Source organism: Epinephelus fuscoguttatus, linkage group LG17 (assembly GCF_011397635.1).
Source record: "Epinephelus fuscoguttatus linkage group LG17, E.fuscoguttatus.final_Chr_v1".
Taxonomy (NCBI): Eukaryota; Metazoa; Chordata; class Actinopteri; order Perciformes; family Serranidae; genus Epinephelus; species Epinephelus fuscoguttatus.
The window spans coordinates 34,344,984-34,367,117 of NC_064768.1; the positions used below are offsets into that span (position 1 = coordinate 34,344,984).

General features: G+C 40.9%; 1 protein-coding gene across 1 annotated transcript in view; it reads left to right on the forward strand.

The window, feature by feature from the left end:
• Positions 1 to 3,737: 3,737 nt before the first annotated feature.
• pkib (protein kinase (cAMP-dependent, catalytic) inhibitor beta) overlaps positions 3,738 to 22,134 on the forward strand; it is a 31,864-nt gene continuing 13,467 nt past the window's right edge. Inside the window, exon 1 of the mRNA XM_049602763.1 lies at positions 3,738 to 4,023. The gene's annotated coding sequence lies outside the window, so the exon portion shown is untranslated. The remainder of the gene's footprint in view (positions 4,024 to 22,134) is intronic.

Sequence of the window (22,134 nt, forward strand, 5' to 3'; positions counted from 1 at the left end):
GTAGGCGGATGTCCGTGCATTCCCTTCAAAATAAAAGCTTTGTTTTATACATACACGTAGATATGTTATATAGTATGGACATTAAGACATTATTTCAGTTTGTTTCTTTGCACATTTTGAGGGATTGTGTCGACATGAATCGCAACGTATTCGTGGGGGGTTATGAAAGCTGTCGTTGCAGAAGAAACTGTCAACATTGACGTTCTCAGTTTTATTTTAACAGCGTATTTACTCTACTTCCGGTATAGTCTGGGTACACTTGGAAATAATAATACTAATACATCTATGACCTCACTTTAAGGCGTTGCTGTGAGCAGTAGTCTGCTGTGATACATCACAGACTGTGATTTACATAGTCGTCATTCCAAAGATTATATTATTTTTAATAGCCTATTTATATATACATTATAGTCCAATAATTGTATCACCTCACACACATCACTCACTAAACTGGCCAGGTGTGTGTCACCTGCTGACAGGAAGCAAAATCAATTAAAATGTAATCAGTCAGCAGATGGTTTTATTTATTGTCAGTGTTTTATGTTCTCTTACATTGTATGTACGCTGTATGGCATATCCACTGTTATCAACATTAATTGCAATCAAATTGAAAAGTATTTTACTGTTATATTATTATAACTATATATTGATGTATGTGCAGACTGACTGTTTCAGAAAATGGTATTACTTGGTATAACTTATATTCTATAATAACCACACTGACACAATGGGGTCTGTGTATTATTCTGTAGTTTCTGAGCCAGTAAATCATTACAAGAATATTACGATAACGTTGTTTCCATTTGTGTTGCAATAAATATTCATACTCAGTGATCCACACACACTGCTCATCCTCTAAAGGGTCACTAGATCCTTTCTGTGGATACTTAAGGAGGAACATATCAGAAAGGAGCAGAGTCACAGTGGAAGCAACGCACATCTCTAATAACCACTGAGTAAGAAAGAAGAGGAGAAAATATAATTTAAAATGACATAATGTGATCTACGCTTCATTTAAACTGACTGATATAGTTAGAAATGAGACTGACAGTATCATAGGTGTGCAAATTTAAATGTACACTATATGAAGAGAATTAAATCAATTAATGTTATACACAGAGGAATAGCATACACATATAATAGCTCAACAATAAGACCCTAATAGTAATATGTACGATGCATTAGTGCATATTTATATCTTTAATAGTATAAGGGGAAAGCATTAATCGCCCACATGCACACCACAACCACTGCAAAGTCACTACGGCCCAATTACACAGCCAGATTGAAGCAAATAGAAAAATGACTAATTAAATGTCACCAAGAAAGTAGCAACCAGTGAGTAAACAGACGCAGCAGCAAAGGTCAGACACTGAGTTTAAAGCAACAGGGGGGGGGTAAACCTCCATCTGTTTGTGTCTGACCTTCAGAGACACTGTGAAGGCGCTCACCTGGAGCAAAGATAAAGCTTCTCCACGTCTTCTTTTTGCAGCTGTCTTAAGAGCAGAGAGCAAAGAGAGGCTTTGAACATCCTCAGAAGAAACCAGAATGTTATGCTAACATTCCTCGAGGGACTGACATTGGTTAAAGTGACCACTGCTGTCATCTTTATCTTTGACATGTTTGATATTTTAATAATAATCCAAGGACCCAATGTGTCTGCTTAGGCTGAATAGTTATCAGTATGATGTATTTCATTTTAATGTCCTGGAGCTCTCTGTGCCAGATTGTGAGGTTATTGTGTGATTGTGCAGGTGTGTCTGTGAGTTAATGCTGGGCTACACTGTAGTTGTCATCATTTACTAAATGAGAATGTAAAAGGCCTGTTGACTGAAACCATGACAGCCTGTGCTTTTAGTGCACCACTGTTTTTCTGTTTCTATTTAAGGTGGCAGTATCCACATCACATGTGCCAGTGCGTTTTATTGTCTCTGCAATAAGAATGAATGAAAGAATGGAGATGAAAGATAAAGTAAATTATCCGTATAATTTAGAACTGAGGAGAAATTAACTTGTGATCGAATTCTATCAAACGACAGGTGAAGAGGCGAGTCCATTTGTTAATACTGGAGTGTGAACAGTGCCCCCCTGACTGAGACAAAACAATGGTACAAACCTCTGAGCAGCAGCGGCAAGATAAAGAAGCCAGAGTTACACAGGAAACGGTACCAATGTGACTTCAAAATAAAACAAAATATTTTTAAAAAATTAACATTAAAAAAACATTTTAAAATCTATCATCTAACATATTTTAAAATCATTATTATTACATTATTAGATTATTGTTTAAAACTGTATATTTCCTACACTGTCACCCTCTACTTGTACATAACAGTGATGTTAATAACAAAAATAATATTTGTACGATTCAATAGGCTACAAATAAATGTCAAAATCTATACTGAGCTGAATAAGTGAACCTTAAACATTATTAAAATACTATTCTTGAAGCTTTACACTGTATCATGGTGATTTTTTAGCTGAAAAAAAGCAGGAAACATGATGTGCTGTTTAGCTGTGAAGCTTAATTTTATTAATACTAGACAATGAGAGGTTCAGGTCAGACAGAGAAGCTACATTTAGGCATAAAGAGTAGGAATTCATATATTGTAGTAAATGTATTTTGAAATCAATATATTCTGTGTAGCTCTGTCGGTCTGAGCAACATATTATCATCACTCAGAAAATATTTACAATATAATACAAATATTTATAAATATAGCTGTAAATGTTTGTTTTTTAGGCATAAATGTTAGGCTATATTTTTGGAATAATACTTAAAAAATGTATTTACATTTTATTTCTGTGCATATCCCGATGCCATATGTTTTTGTCTAGAAGGTTGCATTTTCCTCATGGAAATAATTATCGTCGGTCTGAGCAACATATTATCACTCACAAAATATTTATAATATCATGAAAAGAAATATAAGTACATATAGCTTTTGTTTGTTTGTTTTGCCGTAAATGTTAGGCTACATCTGTGGAATAATACTTAAATTATTATTATTATTATTATTTTATTTCTGTGCATATCCTGATGCCATTTGTTCTTATCTAGAAAGTTCCATTTACCTCGTGGAAGTAATCAAAATTGTGCTAATTTATTTGGAAATAAATATATTATGTACAGGTCTTAGCAACATATTATTATCATTAACTAAATATTCATAATACTATAAAATATACTATACTGCACTATATTATATTATATATATATATATAGATAGATAGATAGATAGATAGATAGATAGATAGATAGATAGAAGTATTTTTTTTTTGTTTTGCCATAAATGTTAGGCTACATCTGTGGATTAATACTTAAATTATTTATTTTTTTATTTCTGTGCATATCCTGACGCCATTTGTTTTTGTCTAGAAGGTTCCATTTTCCTCATGGAAATAAATAAAACAGTGCTAATTTATTTTGAAATCAATATATTCTGTACAGGTCTGAGCAACACATTATTATCACTCACTATTATCACAAAATATTTATAATATTAGAAAAAAAAATACAAAAGTACATGTATTTTTTTTTAATTTTTTGCCGTAAATATTAGGCTACATTTGTGGAATAATACTTAAAATTATTAATTTTTTATTTCTGTCCATATCCCGACGCCATTTGTTCCATTTTCCTCATGGAAATAATCAAAACAGTTTTTTCCCTTCTCCTCTATCTCGACAGCTGCTCTGCTTTTACTTTGAAGGCCAAATCCCTTCTCTTCCGGTACGCTCCGGCCTCAGTGCGCGCACCTGACGCTCCTCCCTGTTGCTGCTGGGAATGAGCGCACAGTGAAGTGCGCGGCGGTCCGTGTGCTGTGAGCGCGGTGTGGTCTACTCCGCGGCGGGTCCAGCGGTGTCAGCTGTGATGAGGCAGTGTGATGTGTCGCACCACACGGACCCTCTGACACTCCGCACGCACTCTTCTTCGTCCCTGCAGAAGATGGTGGCTGGCGGCTAGTTCCAACTTCGGACTCCGTGGTTTTTTTCCTCGGCGAAGCGCACTGAAATCACTTGGTGAGTGTCCGTCGTTGCGCACATACACTGTCACCTGTTCTGCTCCACAGGTAGGACACCAGGCCGGTCTCTGCTGCCTGCAGGCTGAGGAATGACAGCTGGAGGAGAAGCTGCTTGTTACAGTAGATTATAAGCGTGCAGGGAGGAATCAGTGAGGCTTGAGCCATTATGTGCTCTGAAAAAAATCTAAATAAAAGGAACTGAAAGAGCAAATCATCACGTGACCAATTTATCTGCCAACATTAATTATAGCCTATCTGTTAAAATGTAACCACAGCTAACAGTGGATGTTAAAAACAGCAGGCTGCAGTCAGCTCCAGCAGCCTACCTGTCACATCCATATGGGCTCTGAGCATTGTGTGTATCAGCTGTTCACATAAAAACCCCACACAACCCTCTGTGGCAGATTTGGGTTGAGACAAGGTGCTTAAACTGTGACCTTCAGATGATGATCAGAATATGAGAGGTTAAAAAACATAGTCGAAAACTAACATTTTTAATATTATGATGAAATAACCAAAGAAGAATCTATTAAAAACACCAGAAAATCATACTTTTGGTTATTAATTCACTCTCACTAATGATTTAAGGAGTTTAAAGTTGGTTCTCAGTCCTTGAAGGCCAAATCTAAAGCCCAGTGGACAGTATTTTGTGCCACTATGTTAAATGGGACCTCTCTGCCTTCTTTAAAATGGACATAATTCACCACTTAGACCACTGTGAGATGCTGAAAACTAATATTTTATAACCTTAACAGCTCATATATGACATACTGTCATTACTGGCCAACCCTTACATCCACTCTTAAAGAAACTGACACTGAAATTTAAAAAAATCTAACTATATAAGTGTGTGTTTGTGATTTTAGCCTCTCATGTCCTATGCTTAGGAGTTCATCTACCACATTTTAATGAAGTCTGGGCCTGCTGGCATACCAGCAGCTCCTCCCTGTTTTTAATATTCACTTTAGCTCCATGGCACTTCCTTTAATTTTATGATTTCACCCTGTGTTAATTACATTTCCATGAGGTCATTTTTGGAAAGCAGTCTCATTTCTTGGGCTCGGCTCAGCGGTTGGCTGCCAGGGTGCTTTTGCTCTGCTATGCAGTGATCACCTGTCAATCAAACAGTGTGAGCAATGCTAGGACTTTTACTTTTTTGTGTGTTGCCGAAATTTGTGTCCTGGTTTAGTAGCCTATCATTTCTGGTCGGCCATGCTGGTTTTCATTGCTCATGGAAACCCATAGAGATCTTCTTTTGTTCACTCTAAAAAACTGGGATCATAGAAGGCATCACTTCCTGTGATTTTTCCTACTTGAAAAATTGTTAGACAGGTGAGAGTTAAAGCTTTTACAACTGGCTATCAGTTAAAATCACTTAGCTGTACAGTACCAACTTTTAATGTAATAAAAAGTATTTAAAGCTGCATTCAGTTTTGTTTTTTGTTTGTTCTTTGTTGGTCACTTGGTGGCACCACAACAAGTTGTTATCCCCACCCTGTATAAATTAATGGATGAAGCCACCATGAAATTACCAACTGGTTCATGGACTCCAATTTAGAAGCCTCAAGTTCGGCATTTTGGCCGTCGCCTTCTTGGTTTTTTTTGGAGCCAGAAGTGACCATATTTGGAAGAAAGGGTGGAGTTAACCCTAATGCTAGGTGTTAGCTTGGTTAGCACAGTGCATTTACAGCTTTGGTTAACTTTAATAATGCTAGCCAATTTTTGGTACTTAAAAAAAGGCTTAAACCATTAAAACAAAATGTACAGCTGACTCTTTGGAGGGTCTTTTAGTACAACCAAACACTGAACGAGACTTTTTTTTAGCTGACCAAATCGTAACCATTGACTTTGATGAACTGAAAACACACTAAAACAGCTGCAGCTCTGCCTATACTCTGTGAATCTGGGGCAACGCTATGGTTCAACCTGGTCTCATTCCGAAGTCGTTGAATATCAGCACTTGGGCAGTGACTTCCCGCGTCAGACACCAACTAAAAAAGCTGTCCTTTCACATCAGTATGATATGCAACCCGTCGCCGTTATTGTGTAATGGTGCCCGGCAGCGTCCAGGGGAAACATGGTGGGACAACAATGTAAGTTAAGGGGACGTAAGGTCTGAGTAGGGTGGGTGGGAGTGGTCGCTTTCACCCAGGAGACCGGTGTTCACCTCCCGTAAGATTGTAACGCCAAACCCTGTTCTTTTTTCCTAGACCCAACCACGTGCTTTTATTGTGGAGGAAAAACACGTCAATTTGCGGTGTTGTACTGACGAAGTGCTTTTATTTTGAGTGTATGCAAACTATACATTTTCTGTGAAAACGGTATTATGAAAGAAGAAAATGCATGTAACAGGCTGAACTTGACACTTGGTGCTTACTGTCAACACAGCAGTGACATACTGTAATATCCCTTTCTATAGCTTTTATGGCAAATGTATTAGCAAACAGGTGCTTATTCACACGTCCATCAGACACGGAGCAACATTCGCATTCATTTGAAGATGTGTTTCTGGCCACCTGAAGAATAGTAGTCTTTTCTTTAGTCCTGTTTTGGTTTCCATTAAGCCCTGAGAAAAATAGCTGGCTCTTGAGCAGCTAAATTATAACACTTCCTGTTGTTTGGTGCTGGACATGTTGCTGAAAGCACCTTCCTGCTGCAGCTGAAAGAGAGGCTAATGAGAGCAGTGAGAGTAAATCCAAACAATAAGCTAAAAGAGGCTAAAGAGGGAACTGTTGGGTTGAGTGATAATGTCACTCTGAGCATTGCCGTTTACACTGCGCACAGTAATTTGATCCATGATCGACAAAAGAAGTGACCTGCAATAAATAGCTATAAGAATTTTAGACAAACAGTGACCCAAATCGCTCTGAGGTTGGCAAACTACAGTATAGATATAATCCTGGTTCAGGGGGAGCAGCAGTGTGTTATTCATTGGACTACAGTCAGTTGTAGTCAGATTCAAACTCTCTAAGTTAATATTTTTCATATGAAGTGAAGGAACTTTACTCCCACTGCTGTCGCCATTCTGTCACCGCCGGGTGATCATCTGTTCTCCTTCCACATCCTGCTCTTTCTTGTAAATCAGGTTTCATGTCACTGTGCGTTAACACAGATGATGGCAGACAGATGATGACATCACTCCGGGTGTGCTCACCCACCAACTCTGACTGTGGCGTCCCAGAGGTGCCAGCCTTTATCGCAAACCTCCTAAACAGCCACAGGCAGCCGTACCTTTATCTTTTACAGGGAACAAAGGCTGCCTCTGCAATCAGTAAACAGGTAACTGCTTTACCTATAAAATCTCTTTAATCTCCAGAGGCCTGTGCATTACTGAGCCGCTTATCTTCATCCCCTGTCTAAAACTTTACTTCATTAAAGAGCCAAGACACAGAAATAGACTTGGCCATTTGTGTGATACAGATATTTCTGGACCTGTGAAAGGGTTTTATTTTGTGTTTATATAACACCAATGTGCATACCACGGAGCTACAAACATCACAACTTTGTATATATACAGTAATGATACTATAGATTAATTATTGAGCAGTTTATGAACCACAAATAGTCAGACAGAGCAACAGAGCAAATCAGTGACAACCAAGCAATGGTTGTATAAAGAGACCTGGACACAGTGTTGGCAGTGGAGTCTTGTTCATTCCTATGAAAGTTGCTCAGTGGCACATGAAGCCAAAAACATTCAGCTGCCACGTAAAGTTACCAAATGATCAGCACTGCTTCTGCATCATTGGGCCCACAGAGCAAGCGCACTTGAGACTTCCGCCGGCCGAGCTGGCTACGATTTAGCACTCTGCTAACTTCAATGGGAATAAAATTATTTAATGTTGCGGCTGTTCTAGACTTTCAAAATGTTATCGGATCGAATGGATTAAATCCAGATCGTAAACTGAGTTGTTTTGTGTGGGCTGTGACGCTCCAAAAAATTAATCCACTGATTTACCCGCGTCTCTTTGACAATATAAGTCAATGGGAAAAAAGTATTTCGGGCCCAGTGGCATCACATGACTCAGAAGTTCCCTGTTCGGCCACTACAAAAATTGGCTTCAAAGCCTGGCACACTTCCTGGGGGTCTGCAACCAACCCAACCAGATCTGTGCGTTCCAATACCCGTACTATCATACTACATAGTATGCCAGAAAAAGATTTAGTATGTCCCAATACGTAGTATGCCAAATGCAGTTTGCTAAAAATACCAGGATGTTCCACTACGTCCAGTCTGATTTTGCAGTATGCAAGCCAGCATGCTTTTCTGGCTATTCCAACCCACAATCCTCTGCACAGCGGACGATACGTTGCATCAACTGTCAGAAGTCGCAGTGATGGATGATAGCACATTCAAGTGACTGATGACCAATTCATTAGTAATAATAGGGATATTAATTGTTTAACTGAATAAAATAATCATAAACCAACAATGGACTTCAGTTTGACACACTCAGCTAGTGGCTAGCAAACAGCTAATGTTAGCTAGTCACTCTGGACTTCAGTTTAACACATAGTATGTCTGCTAGCATCTCAGTTCACAATAGCTCAGGTTGGATTGGATAAGTTTAGGCCAGAAGGTGAGATTGATTAGGGTTAGGGTAAGCATGTCTGGGTAAGTACAATAAAGCAGAGTAGGGCAGGTCATACCTTAGCCTTCCTGGAAAAAAACAACAACAACGTAGCACTAGCATCTCAGCTGATATTAGCAAACAACAACAGCACTGTTATTATAGTACATGCACATGAGGAGTGAGGAGGGCAATGAAGTGTGATGTGTCCGCAGCTGGACCCTTTTCAGAAAAATAGACACATAAATGAGTACATGCGTGAATGAGATTGAGGGGCTGCTCTACAGGTTGTTGCAAATCAATTCAACAGAGATAGTCAATCTTAAATTGGAGTTTTTCTTTTGATCAAACTGCTGGGCGACTGACAGCAGGTGGTTTGGGCAAATAACAACCCATGAACATGGAAAACATTAAAAATCAGCGCTGTAGAAACAGCAGTTCGGTCTGATAATCAGGCCACAATTTTGCAACTTTAAGACTGATTTGTTTCAGTGAAGTTCTTGTACAGCAGCTCAAAGTTTGTCTTTTGTTTGATGAAGAAAGGGTTCGTTGAAAACCATCCCTCAAAGTAAGGTATCGAAAAATGCAGCATTTTTGTATCAGCACCAAAATTCAGGCATTGTGGAGACACTAGCATAAAAAAATTAGAATGATACCCAGCCCTCCTTACTCCTGCTGCAGACTTGTACTGAAAATTAAAAGTGGAAGAACACATACTGTTCTTCTTACATCTGCGGTCCGCTATATAATGGCTGCTGAAGTACAGAAACGTGTGCTTCTCTTTTCAAATGTGTCTCCTCGCAGCAAGATAAACCACAGTCAAGTGTTGCCTGTTACTTACAAATTTACCACCGGGCACCAAATTTAATTCCCATTGATTGCGGCTCTCTCCACTCTGAGGATAGAAACAGTAATTTGCCAGGCTGAATTCTAGTCATTTATTATTCCTATGTATTGACCGGTGACCTATAAGACTTTAGTCAAAGCTGGTGCTTCTTTAAAGCCCATTGCCCTTTACTGTGACCTATGGCTGGCCGCCATTTGGCTACGGCTACTTTTATCTTTCTTTCATTAAAACATGTCAGTCAATTCTTTCCCCTCCTGGGTCCGGAGGACATATAAAACTCCAGACATGTTTTGCAGAGATATAGAGGACGGAGGATGATAATAGGAACAGAGGGGACCTGTTTCCTCTGACGCTGTGTTAGACTGTTCTGACCTCAACCTCTCCGCGCCCATTTTCCCAGCAGCCCAGCCCAACGAGAAGCAGGGGGTGGCAGCATAACTCAATACACTTCCCCCAGCATGCCTTCCCCTGACTCTATGGGAAAGGACTGTGGTTCGTCAATGTCATCTCTCCTGCTGCCAGCCTCTCCATACTGATTAGATGGGAAGGGAACAGTAGGTGAGATGGGATGGTTCCTCTGTGGAGACAAAGGGGTTATTGTAATTCCCAAGGCATCCATTCAGTCCACAGATCAGTGACCTTTTCAGTGTATCAGACCACACAATAGAATCAGCTGCTTCGTTTTCCCCCGTAATTACCGCACGGAATTCCGTCTGCCCTAGAAACAGGCACGGCATCTCAAAACGTTTTGTCAGATGACCATCTGAAGAGCTCATTCTGTTGATCGGCTAATGGAGGGGCCGTAAGAGGGTGAGAGGGGCAACTGCTGTTTTGAATAATGTTTCAATGGGCACCTTCAAATGTGGTTTTCATGGAAGATACCTCTCTACAGCTGCACCCGGAAACATTTGCATCTTCAAATGGCAACAAGAGAGAGATGTTTGAACATTTTAAGTATCAGCTAGAAACAAAATATTCTCCTTCCAAGTCAGATTGACTGTAGGGTTGTCTGAGAACAGCACTGATGGCTAAATTACTGTGTGCAGTGTAAATGGGGTCCCTCGTAATGACAAGCCCAGAGGCGTTTTCTCAAACATAGAGCTTCCAAATTTCTACGCCTCTCTTTCGGCCTGTTCAGTTTGCCTCTGCATTTCAGAACTGCATCCTTTTTGTTTCCACATTAAACAGCATTTCCTTGTCACTGTCATAATCACTCATTTTTTAAATTTTTTGTGTTTGTTGTCTCCTTCACAAACCGCTAAAAGTCTGCACAAACAGTTGATCTGCAGCGTAATACAGTGCACGGCAGAGTTGCACTTATGCGTAGGAACACAGAATTTCTATGACTGTGAAAATGTAGTATCACAGTAAGGGGCTGTACACATGCCGTGTCTTTAACTACCTGGAAAACGCAAGGTCGGGCGCTGGGCACTACTCTCATGCCCACCTGTCAAGGACGTGGAGGCAGGTTGCATCTGAGGTTGCCAAGCGACCATAACCAGCACCTTATCACAGCCTACTTACCAGAAATCCAGAGTGCAGAGCTGATTTTCTTTCTGACGCTGTTTTGTAAGTGTATATTGGACCAAAAACATTGTCTGTGAGACAGATGTAAAGCTCTGAGTAGCCCTGCACTAAAATGATCAACGTCTCCTCCATATTAATCACAGACTCATCTTTACGGTTGAAGAGACAGATATCTGCCAGCTGTGTTTGGTTGTTCTTCGTCACATGACGTGCAGTGCGCGCTGCTGCTTGTCAAAAGTTGAACTTTGTTTATCTCAGGGCACAGCCATCACACCCTGAAAAATAGGCGTTTAGGTACGTGTGCGTGCCGCGATGGTGTCAATCTGACTTTTTAGCATGTCTGACGCGCGTCCACATTGATGACAACGAATTAGAGGGTGCAAAAAATGCGGCATGTATACGGCCCCTAAAGGGCTGTCTGATGGCGAGGTAAAGCGGCGTCCACTTGATTGATTTTTTTTAAGTGGGAGTTTTGTGAGTTGGCTAAAATGCATTTTGCTGCTGCCCCCCATCAACAGCAGTACATTGCTTAGTTTCTATTATGGGGCGCACTAACTACCATCTACTGTAGGTGTTACATTGACTATGGAGGAATAATTCATACAACACCACTTCAAAAAAATTCGAACTATCCATTTAAGTCTTGTCTGTTGGTTGGACAAAACCAGTAGTCTCACGCCACCATCTTAAACATGAAATTGTGCCAATTTATAAATCAAATAAGAATTAATGGTTGGTTTAATCCACATTGAAAATGACGGGGTATGATGAATTTAAATACTGACGATCTTTTAGTCCCAGAGAACGCAGGTGGGGCTATAAGACAAAGTGGGAATACTTTGGGATTTCCCAGGAGGAGCTGTGGGAAGTGTGTGGGGAACAAGATGTTCGTCATTCTCTGTTAACTTTGGACCTGCATCAATGTTTGAATATGGACAGATGAGTGGAAATCCCAAGGTTTCTCCTGCTGGAGATGAAATCCCCTTCTGTTGCAGCTCCTCTTTTATCCCCACTGACGAGTGCAGCTTTAATCACAAACACTAACACAACACAAGAGGTTGACACTTGTGTTGATGCAGGGTGGCAGTGTGTGTGTTGGCTCTGTAGCATTTTTTGTTTGCGTGCGTGTGTGTGTGTGTGTTTTCTGTGTGTGTGTGTCTCTCAGCCGATGCCTCATTTGCCAGGGTTGTTGTCAGAGAGTGCTAGAGGCCCATGGGTGGTAGCCAGCGTGCAGGAGCAGCACGTGCAGCCGCAGCCACCCAGGCTGCATCGCTCTTGCCACGATGGTCTAGTTCGGAGATCGCCCGGGGTGGAGGACGGCCTCGGTTACATTCCTCCGAACAACAGGCTTTGTGTTGAAATATTGATGTGACGGCAGCACACACTGTCCTCCCGGTGTCACACGTATCGGACATGTGTAGATTTATTCTCCTGGCCTTACTGCAGCTACTAGAGTGCATCTGATGTATGGATCCTGAAAGCTGACACTATAGTGATGGATGGACTACGAGCAAAAACAAGTAGTCTATGAACAGGAGATTGTTTGTTAGAACTTTGATGAAATATACATTTTTAATGTCATCTCCCAAATGCCAAAGATTCTCCGCTTGCAGCTTTTTGATCGAGAATATTTCTGCTTTTCTCTGTTTTATATCGAGGTAAAATGAAGATCTTTGTTGGCCTGACAGCTAACACTGTGAAGATGTCTCTTTCATAATTTTAAAAAGCACTTTCAGTATGAGGGATGAATATCGAACCTTGGCACTGAATGTCTGGTCAGATTTGTACGGCTGCTAGTGTTTTGACAACAGTTAACATTTGACTCCTTTTTTAATGGAAAAATTGTTGTATAGAAAAAAGTACTGGTTCAGACTAAGTATAGCTACTAGTGAAGAAATATATAATCTTAAAGAGGTACCAATTTTGGGCACCCAGTAGCTCACTTGGTAGAGCAGGCGTCTCATGTGCAAAGACAACATCCTTACCGCAGCTGCTACAAGGTCAATTCCAACCTGCTACCCTTTGCTGAATGGCAGCCCCGCTCTCTTCTCCCGTCACGCTCAACAGCTGTCCCCAAAAATAATAACTTAAAAAAGTATCAATTTCAATCAGTATCTAATTGGCACCAATGTAAAAAAAAAAGTACTGTTTTTCCCCAAGAAATCATGCGACACCCAGGGTGTCAAATACTGATGCTTTGTCACGGTCCTTGACGCTGAAGGCCCCCTTTATGACAATGGTTCCCAACTGGTGGGTCAGGGCCTAAAAGTGGGTTGCAGGTCCATTCTGAATGGACCACAACTGACTCATGAATTTGTCAAGTTTGTAGAAAACACACTTAATTTTGAAGTACAGTGAATTTCCAGCAGAGCTTTTATTTTGAAGTGCCGTTTCCTGGTATAGAGTGAGTAACTAACAGACAGCTACTTGACAGAGACAGCAAACTAACTGCACGGCACGGTCAAACGCAAGTATGACGCTGAATGTATTAAACTGTGTGGACCTAAACTAAGGACTAAAGAGAACTCTGGATGGCCCCCATGGCTGAACCAGTTGGGAACCACTGCTTTATGAGATCCACCTGACCTGACCTAATGTCAGTGTAAACCCATCCACAGCAATGGTTGACGCTAAGAGTAGCTGATGCAGTATAAAGAGTGAAAAAGTCTGCTTAGAGTGGGGAGGGAGGTGAGCTGGATGAATCAAACAAAACTGGACTTTCATTTAGGAGACGGCAGTTCATGTCTTGAGTGTAAACAAAAGTCAGTGTTGTTTCAGTGTAACGTTACGCAATTAATGTGCGGTTGTTAACTCAAAATATGATCTCTTTAAAACCTAACCAACACCTTTTGTTGCCTAAACCTAACTATCGTTCACAACATTAACCACGCAAACAGCTGTGCATCACATAGAGACACTAAAGGGTGCCCTATGCGTCACTTTAAGACTCTGCAGGGTGTGACAAAGCATCAGTATTCCATAAGCTGGGAGTGAGAATGAATTGGGATGCCACCTACTTTTAGTACTGTGATGCCTAATAGTTTTGTTGCAGGGTCTTTATGCATTCTTGTGTGAACTGTGGTAGAAAGGTGCAGTCGATGTAGGTTAAGTGTGTCCATATAGATAACTGAGGGATTATGTAGTGACGCACAAACACTATCATATTGCGTAACTAATTCCTGTAGTTTGAGTCTTACAGCTATGTCTCATCTCACTAATAAACCATCCATTGTGAAATTAAAGTTGCAGTCTAAATGACTGATAGTTGGCATTAATCTGGTATTAAGAGCGCTGTAGAGTTTTAAGATGGGGAGCCCACAAAAGACGGATTAAAAAAGGAGCAGCAAAAAAAAGCAGCGAAGGCAAAGTTATCCTGACTTTTAGTTGCTGGTGTGCATCAAGCTTCAGCAGCACTGGACTCATAATGCAGCTCAATAGGGTCATTTTGTTAGACCCACTCTTCCTGGTAGGCAGCTGAGCTGTTATCAGGGTTATTTTCTCAGACAGCTCCTTCAGAGTTCAGAGTAATACTCCTACTGACAAGTAACCTGGCTTTGATGTGTAAAATCAGTGGAGTTCCCGTGTAAAGTCCTGCGATTGAACCAAACAGGTAAAGATAGTGGTGAAAGTAGGCCAGTCGCCCTAAAAGATTCAGTGCCAGCATGCAGTGAAAAAGCATGTTCAGAGATGCATGAAACTGGGGGTTGGAGGAGGTTGGAGTAGTAATGCGGGCAAGAACTTCACCAATCTACGCTTACTTTCACTCAGTCAGATTATAATGAAAGTAGAGATACATTAATGGCAACAGTGTTGTCACGTGTGCAGCCACCACCGGGCACAAATAGGCCACTCTGTGGGGTCAGAGCGATGTGATGTTCTCATGTTTGACCTTTATAATAGAGCAAATTAGAGGGCCATTTGTGAATGCTCAGGATTAATTGATAACCGCAGCCGAATCAGAACATTTAGTGTAAAAGTCGTACAACCTTCGAAACAGTTTGTTCTTGCTCAACTTGTTCTGTTCTTCAGATCATCCCTGAGGCCTTTGCCAGCGCTGCCTGCACTCCATTCTCTACAGCTCTCTGTCAAGTGTGCTAATTGCTCTAAATAGCCGGGTGCTCTGTTGTTGTGATTGACCCTTATGAAACCCGCTCAATCTGTCTCATATTTGGCAACGTGGAAGGCACTTTGTCGGCCTCATTTCATATAATGGCTTGTTGTTATTGCACATTAAACTCAGTTAATTACAAAGAGAGCCGTTTGCTTTTAGATGCTTTTTGAAGGACTGCGACAGGAGGTCCTCTTTGGATCTGTGTGCTGATGTTGTGGTGCTCAAGATCGGTTTTGGTCTCAAGGTCTCAAGTCTGAAGGTCTCGTCTCGGACTCGACTTTATTTTTACTTGGTCTTGTCCTTGCGAAAAGGACTCTGGATTGTTTTTCAAGACTGTTCAAGACCACAACTGTGGGATACCAATAAATTGGCCATGCAAAAGAAGGAGTTCTAATTATAGAAGGTTAAGTTGATTTCAGCTTCTGAGTGTTTGTATTAGCTCACTCATAGAAAACGGACCTGTAGTGCTGTTTATCAGTCTGGATTGTTTTGGTGTGGGTTGCTGTGTCATTGGCTGCAGAGATGTCTGCTTTCTCTCCAATATAATGGAACTAGATGGCACTGTTTCAATGTTTCTTTCCAGAAATCATGACCCGGTTACTCAAGATAATCCACAGACCTTGCTGTGAGCAGTTTCATGTAGGAACTATTTTCTTCTTCTGAACTACAGCCGTATCACGGTGCAGAGGGAAGCGTGCATCTCCTGCTAGCTCACCTAGCACCACTGTGCTAGCTAATGTTACAGCTCGAGGATGAGCACGAGTCTCCAGTCCGTGAAAAGATGCACACTTCCTTCTGCACAGTGATACAGTTGGCGGATGTAGTTCGGTAGAAAGAAAATAGTTCCTACATGAAACTGCTCACAACAAGGTCTGTGGATTATCTTGAGTAACCGGGTCATGATCTCAGGAAAGAGACATTACTGTTGAGTTTTTCAAAAGTATTTTTTGAGCCCCACAAGCCAAGCCGTCATCTAGTTCCATTATACTGGAGAGACGGCAGACATCTCTGTGGCCAATATCGCCAATACTCGGCAACTCAAACCAAACAATCTAGACGATAAGTAGCACTACAGGTAAGAGGAAAGATAGGGTAAATGGACCACTCAAAGCGATTTTTACACTTCGACTTGCATTCATCCATTCACACACATTCAACTCACCCTGGTGGCCGAGGCTACCGTGCAAGATGCCACCAGCTAAACAGCTTTAACACACTCACACACCGATGGAACAGCCGTCGGGAGTAATTTGGGGTTAAATTACAAATTGCTAATCTTCCAATAAGTAAACAACTCGCTCTACCTCTTTAGCCACAGTATTTTTGATTTTGGGGTGAACTGTCCCTTTAAGTGATCCCCCCATTTTTTCTCCTAAGGAAAATCCTCTGAAAAATACTGCTGCATTATCATTGATAATAATAATGATCAGGATTTATCCATCCATCAGATTATTTCAGAAATGGGCAATATTGACTGTTTGTTTTCTGATAAAAGACCTGGAAAAGTCTTTCATTTCGAGACATTTCGCCCGCCAAACTGTACACGCACAGACCTGTAACGCAGGACCTTGATGCTTTCTCTCTCAAAAGCAAATTATCTACAAAGCAAAAGCCTGCGCGGATGTGTTTTTTTGTCTGTGAGCCCTGGCTTCTGAGACATGAAAGCAGGCAGCCATAGTGAGAAAAAGGGCTGCGCGGATCAGCGGAAAAGACGGGAGGATCTGCCCGGGATGTTTGCGAGATCTGAAGGGAGGCTGTGATCACGCTGTCTCATTAGATCAGTCTCAGCTCTCTGCTCCTCTCTCTCTCTAATGCTGCTACTGCTGCTCAGGAAAAAGAAAAACACAGCTTTTCTGAAAATCAACTGCAGATATCAGAGGCACGCTTCACCTTCTAGCTTTTGTGCATATGTATGACCTTCTGTGCACCTGTTAATGCAAGCCTATTGCTTTTCTCGACAGTCCTTCACAGTTGCTGTATTTGGCTTATAACCTGATAGTTTTTGCACTGCATGTATTGCATCTCATTATATTTTCGCAACAAGAATGGTGCATTTTTTGTTCGTTTTCTATTCAGTTTTCACATGGGTTCATTTTTATGCATTCCGGCATGTAATATTTTCAAAGCTTACACCTGTAGAAAAAAATCCCAGTTAGCATAAAATCTGATGTTATAACAAAAGACATCTCTGTGAGCAGAAAAAAAACAATGCAGTATAAAGATAGTCTGCTTCTTTCTTGGCTCTCCTCCTCCACTGTATAGCTGCCTTTATAGTAATGGTGCAGTTTCCATGGCAGCTCGAGCATATTAAGCTTTAGGATAACAGTGAAAAAAGTGGGGAGAAGGACAGGGAATAATCACAGGGTATGAGGGACTAAAAATAGCGAGGGACTTAATCCCAGGCATTATTTATTCATCTAAAACGTCTCGTGTCTGCGCCGCCTGTGTAAACATCATTTCTTCTGCAGTTCCTCGTCAGGCAGGCGAGCCGTTTTCTGACCTAAACCCCCACAGTCTTACTCACTGACTAATGCCATGGCTATAGGAGAAAACATGGCAACACAAAGACAACACAGCCTGGGTGGACATACAGGAGCTGGATTTGCTGTGATGAGGCTGTCTGGATTATTGCAAGCTATCTATTACTATTCCTACTTCCTGAATATTAGATGAAGCGTCAGAACAAGACTGCATCATAGAGAGTGACATGAGAACAAAGCTAACATCCACAGTGACATTTGTAATTAAACACCTCTCCAGATGATAATGCAGTCATAGTGAATGGTATCACTGCCAGTTCACGTGTGACATGCACTGATTTGTAATGTATAGGCGACAGTGGAGCTGCAGTGTGTGCAGTGACTGTGGCTGTCACACTGTGAGTGTGTTAGACTGATGAGAAGCAGAATAGAGGTCAGCCTCAGGCAGCAGGCAGGGCCAGGCAGCTTGGCTCGCAGAGCTGATATCTATCATTGTCTCTTGTTTGGAGAGAAGAAAGCTTTGACTGATATGGCTTTTCAAAGGCCGGCACCCGAAGCTGCCGATAGCTTACGTTTTGTGCTGCTACTTTACATGTATTAACAGTTTATGACCAGTTTAATGCCTAAAATAAATTTGGAAAAGTGAAAACACTGTTTCATTTTTATAGCCTCTGAAACACTAAAATGTATGGGTCAGTAATTTCTAGGGCCCTCGACTAAGAATTCTCCTAGTCGACAGTCTTTTAGAGCCATTAGTCGACTAGTCGTCTGCATGTTTACGATATTATTAAGTATTAAATTATGTATTTTGGGCGTGGCAACACAATGGTTTGAGTTGAAAGTGTGAGAAAGAACAGTATCAGTAACATTGTTAACACTGTGCTACATTACAGAGAAATACAAAACCGTACTAATGAACCTTCATTAATATAGGCCTATATTTTATCTCCAAGTGCACGTCACACACTGAGCGAGCTGCCTGTTAATGACGCTGTGGGCTAATGGGCATGTAGCTACTTCCATGTTTCAGATGATACGTCATGTTTGTAGTCGACCAATGAAGATGAGTTTACATATCACCTTGGGTTCGTCCTTCACCTTCTCAAAATGATCCCACACTTTGGATTTCCTGCCCGACATGTTGTTAACTAGCCTGTGGAATAACCGCAGGTACCAGCCCTGGAAATTAACCTGACTCCTGTCTGACTGCTGAGTGTGGACACTTCCTGTGTCTGTCCTTTAAAATTAAAGGGTTAGGGTAGGGTTGTTGGTTTTTTTGCGACTAAGTGACTGATGAAATCTTGCTGACAAATGTCTCGTCAACATACGTTTAGTCGACTGTTTGGGGCAGCCCTGGTAATATCTGAATAATTTTTTAATAGAGACATGTTCATGTGGTACACTTTGAATTAATTACTTCTGCCAATGAGGTTACGTTTTTATTCAGTTTGTTTGTTTGTCAGGATTTTGGAAAATTCACTGGTCTGATTTTTATGAAACATGGTGGAAGGTTGTAGCATGGGCCAAGCAAGAACCCATCAAATTATGGAGTGGACCCTAATCACAGGGGAAGATAAGTGAATAATGGCTTTACTGTGGTGTTTCTATTGTTTCTATTTAAGGTTTTGTAGTGTGGTGTCTGGTTTGAGGCAGTGATTTTCCCTTATCCAAGACAGTTTGATAAAACTGGGAAACTTTGCTGATATTCAACCAGCTGTGTGTCATCACATTGTGCGCAGATGAACGTTGTTTGACTTCCCCCGGAGATCCCCGAGGTCCAGGTGCTGGCAGTGGCACGAGGGCCAAGCCAAACACTGCTCATCTGCACACACTGTGATGCCACACAGCTGGTTCAATATCAGCAAAGTTTCCCTTTATATTCATTGTCTTGTGTGGCGATCAGCAGTGATGTGGTGGTTCACTTTTACACTGTGATCTGTAGCCTATAGTTTGGCTTTAGCTTCTAACTATCTTTGTCTTTTTAACCTGTTGTTGCTGCTGAGTCAGTTTGACATCCTGGATATATCCTTCAAACACAGACTGTAGACCCCTCTGTCTGCTTCTCTCTGGAATCACTCTTTCATTTCTCCAAAAAGACTAGACACACACAAGCAGACAGAAAGAGCTCTATGAGTGACTAGAAAAGAGCAGAGGATCAGATCAGGAGAAATGTCCTGCTGGTGTTAACGACCAGGCGACTGTTCACACGATGATTGACATATCAGTGTGAACATGACGTTAGTGTAGCCTGGAGAGTCTTTTATTCAGCGCTCAGTCAGGTTCGACGATAAACTGGCCAGGCTGACATATTGGTAGATAATAGCTATGTTGAAAGATAAGAAGAAATTGCAGCACAGAAATACCAATGTACAGTATGTTTGAGGTCATTTAGAAACACTGTCCACATTACAATTTGATTTTTACACTGTTAAATGTCCACCTCATCTTGGTTACATATACAAAATAGAAAAAGTCTCAGAGATCTGTATCAGGATTCTTTATGTTATGTGTTGATGTTAAAAAAACGCTGTTATCCAATGTTTTTAACACCCATATATCTGCATCAGCCTCCAAAGCTCAGTATCAGGCAGGCTGTCGTTCACAGCAGATCAGCCAAAAGAACAAAAATGTGAAATGATATTAGAGGTTTACTTTTTTACTTTCTGTCATCAAGTCACCAAAGCACAGAATTTCAGCCTGCAGGTGTTCTCACAAGGGAAATTAAACAAGTCCTATTTGACGAAGAAGGCCATTTTCAAGTCATTGCAGTATTCAGCCTTATAAAAGATATAATTTTTGAGAGCTGAGAATCAGACAGATTTTTCCTGACCCATTTAGAGAAAGGCTTTCTCAGCGCTTCGTCCTGGTTTATTGCTAAACAACACCGTTTCCAAGTGTCTGAAATCACTCAAGGAGATGAGAATGCAGAAAATATGACACATTTATTCTGGCATAACCACTGACTGTAATGGACGTGACATTTTCAAATACCTTCATGCATCTGTTGCACAACACGCTGATCCTTAAAAGCTTCTTTTATGTAACTCAGCCATCCACGTGTCAAAAATGACCCACATATTGAATTATGGTTTTGATATTGTACCTGACTGCTGATGGTGTTTTTCAAGCCTGAAACCAATAAGCGGAACCAGAATTCTCAAAATGGATTTGGCTAAAATCAGCTTTATAATCTGGTGAAACCAGCTGCTGCACCTGATAACAGAATGTTAAAGCTGCTCTCATCAATATTGTTCAGTTAATAATTGATCAAATGACTGGGAGCACTGTGAAAGTGATTGCTCATAGTGACAAACCCACAGAGAATTATCACCCCACTGCAGTTTCCCTCAGCTTTACAGAGCAGTTTAGCCTCTTTTAGCTCGTTGTTTTGTTTTACATCTTAAACTACTCCACATTTTTAGTTCGCTTTATTGTTGTCTTTGGTTTCGTTTTCAGCCACAGCTTAAAGAGAAAGCTTTACCAACTCAGTGGCCTAGTGGTAGAGAGTGTCCACCCTGAGACTGGGAGGTCGTGGGTTCGATCCCCGGCCGGGTCATACCAAAGACTGTAAAAATGGGACCCATGGCCCTGCTTGGCACTCTGCATCAGGGGTTGGAATTGGGGGGTTAGATCACCACATGATTCCTGAGTGCGGCACCGCTACTGCTCACCACTCACTCAGGGGATGGGTCAAATGTGGAGAACAAATTTCACACGCTCAGGTGTGTGACAATCAGTGGGACTTTAACTTTATAAACCCTCTTAACACCACCTGCTCAGAATTTAAACAGCAGACAGACACAGTTAGCGATTAGCGACTACTAGAGATTTTAGCTGGTGGAGACCAAAACAGAGGTAAAAGGAGATATTATATATTGGACTAATATTGATTAGGTGGACAGAAACACCACTCTAAATATATAAATTATATATATATATATATATATATATATAAATAAATATCAAAACTTATGTTACTCTGTGTCAGCTGGATTTGTAAACGATACAGTGTTTGCTAAGAGCTTGTTGTGCTGCCTTCAGGTGACTAAATAAAAAATTAATTATGCAGATTTAACAAAATGCCCCTAAAACTGACTCACTATGAATTTAAAGTATTATAGTATAGATAACATCATGTTACAAATAATTACAATAAGGGCTTTATATCAGGCAGAGTTACTGCCTTAATTAACATGTGAGAACCATGGTGACTTTTGTCCAAAGAAAATTAGAAGTATTGGAACTAAAACTTGTGCTTAAACCTTTCCATGACAGCGCAGACACAGGTCGGCTCCTTTTTCAATGCGTGTTTATTGCTTGGCCACGCTGCTTCTCTGATGCATTCATGCCATGCCGTGAGAAGTATGAATAATATGAATAAACAAAACAGACACTGTGAATAAACATAGCACAAATCAAATGAAAATACAAGAGTGGCAAAATACATGAACGGTGAATGGGAAACAAAAGACATACAGATAAAACAAATACCTCGCTGCCTGCTCATCATGAAAAGAGGTAGAGTCCTTGAAAGTCTCTTTACTGTCTGGCTTGCCTTAACAACTACAATCCT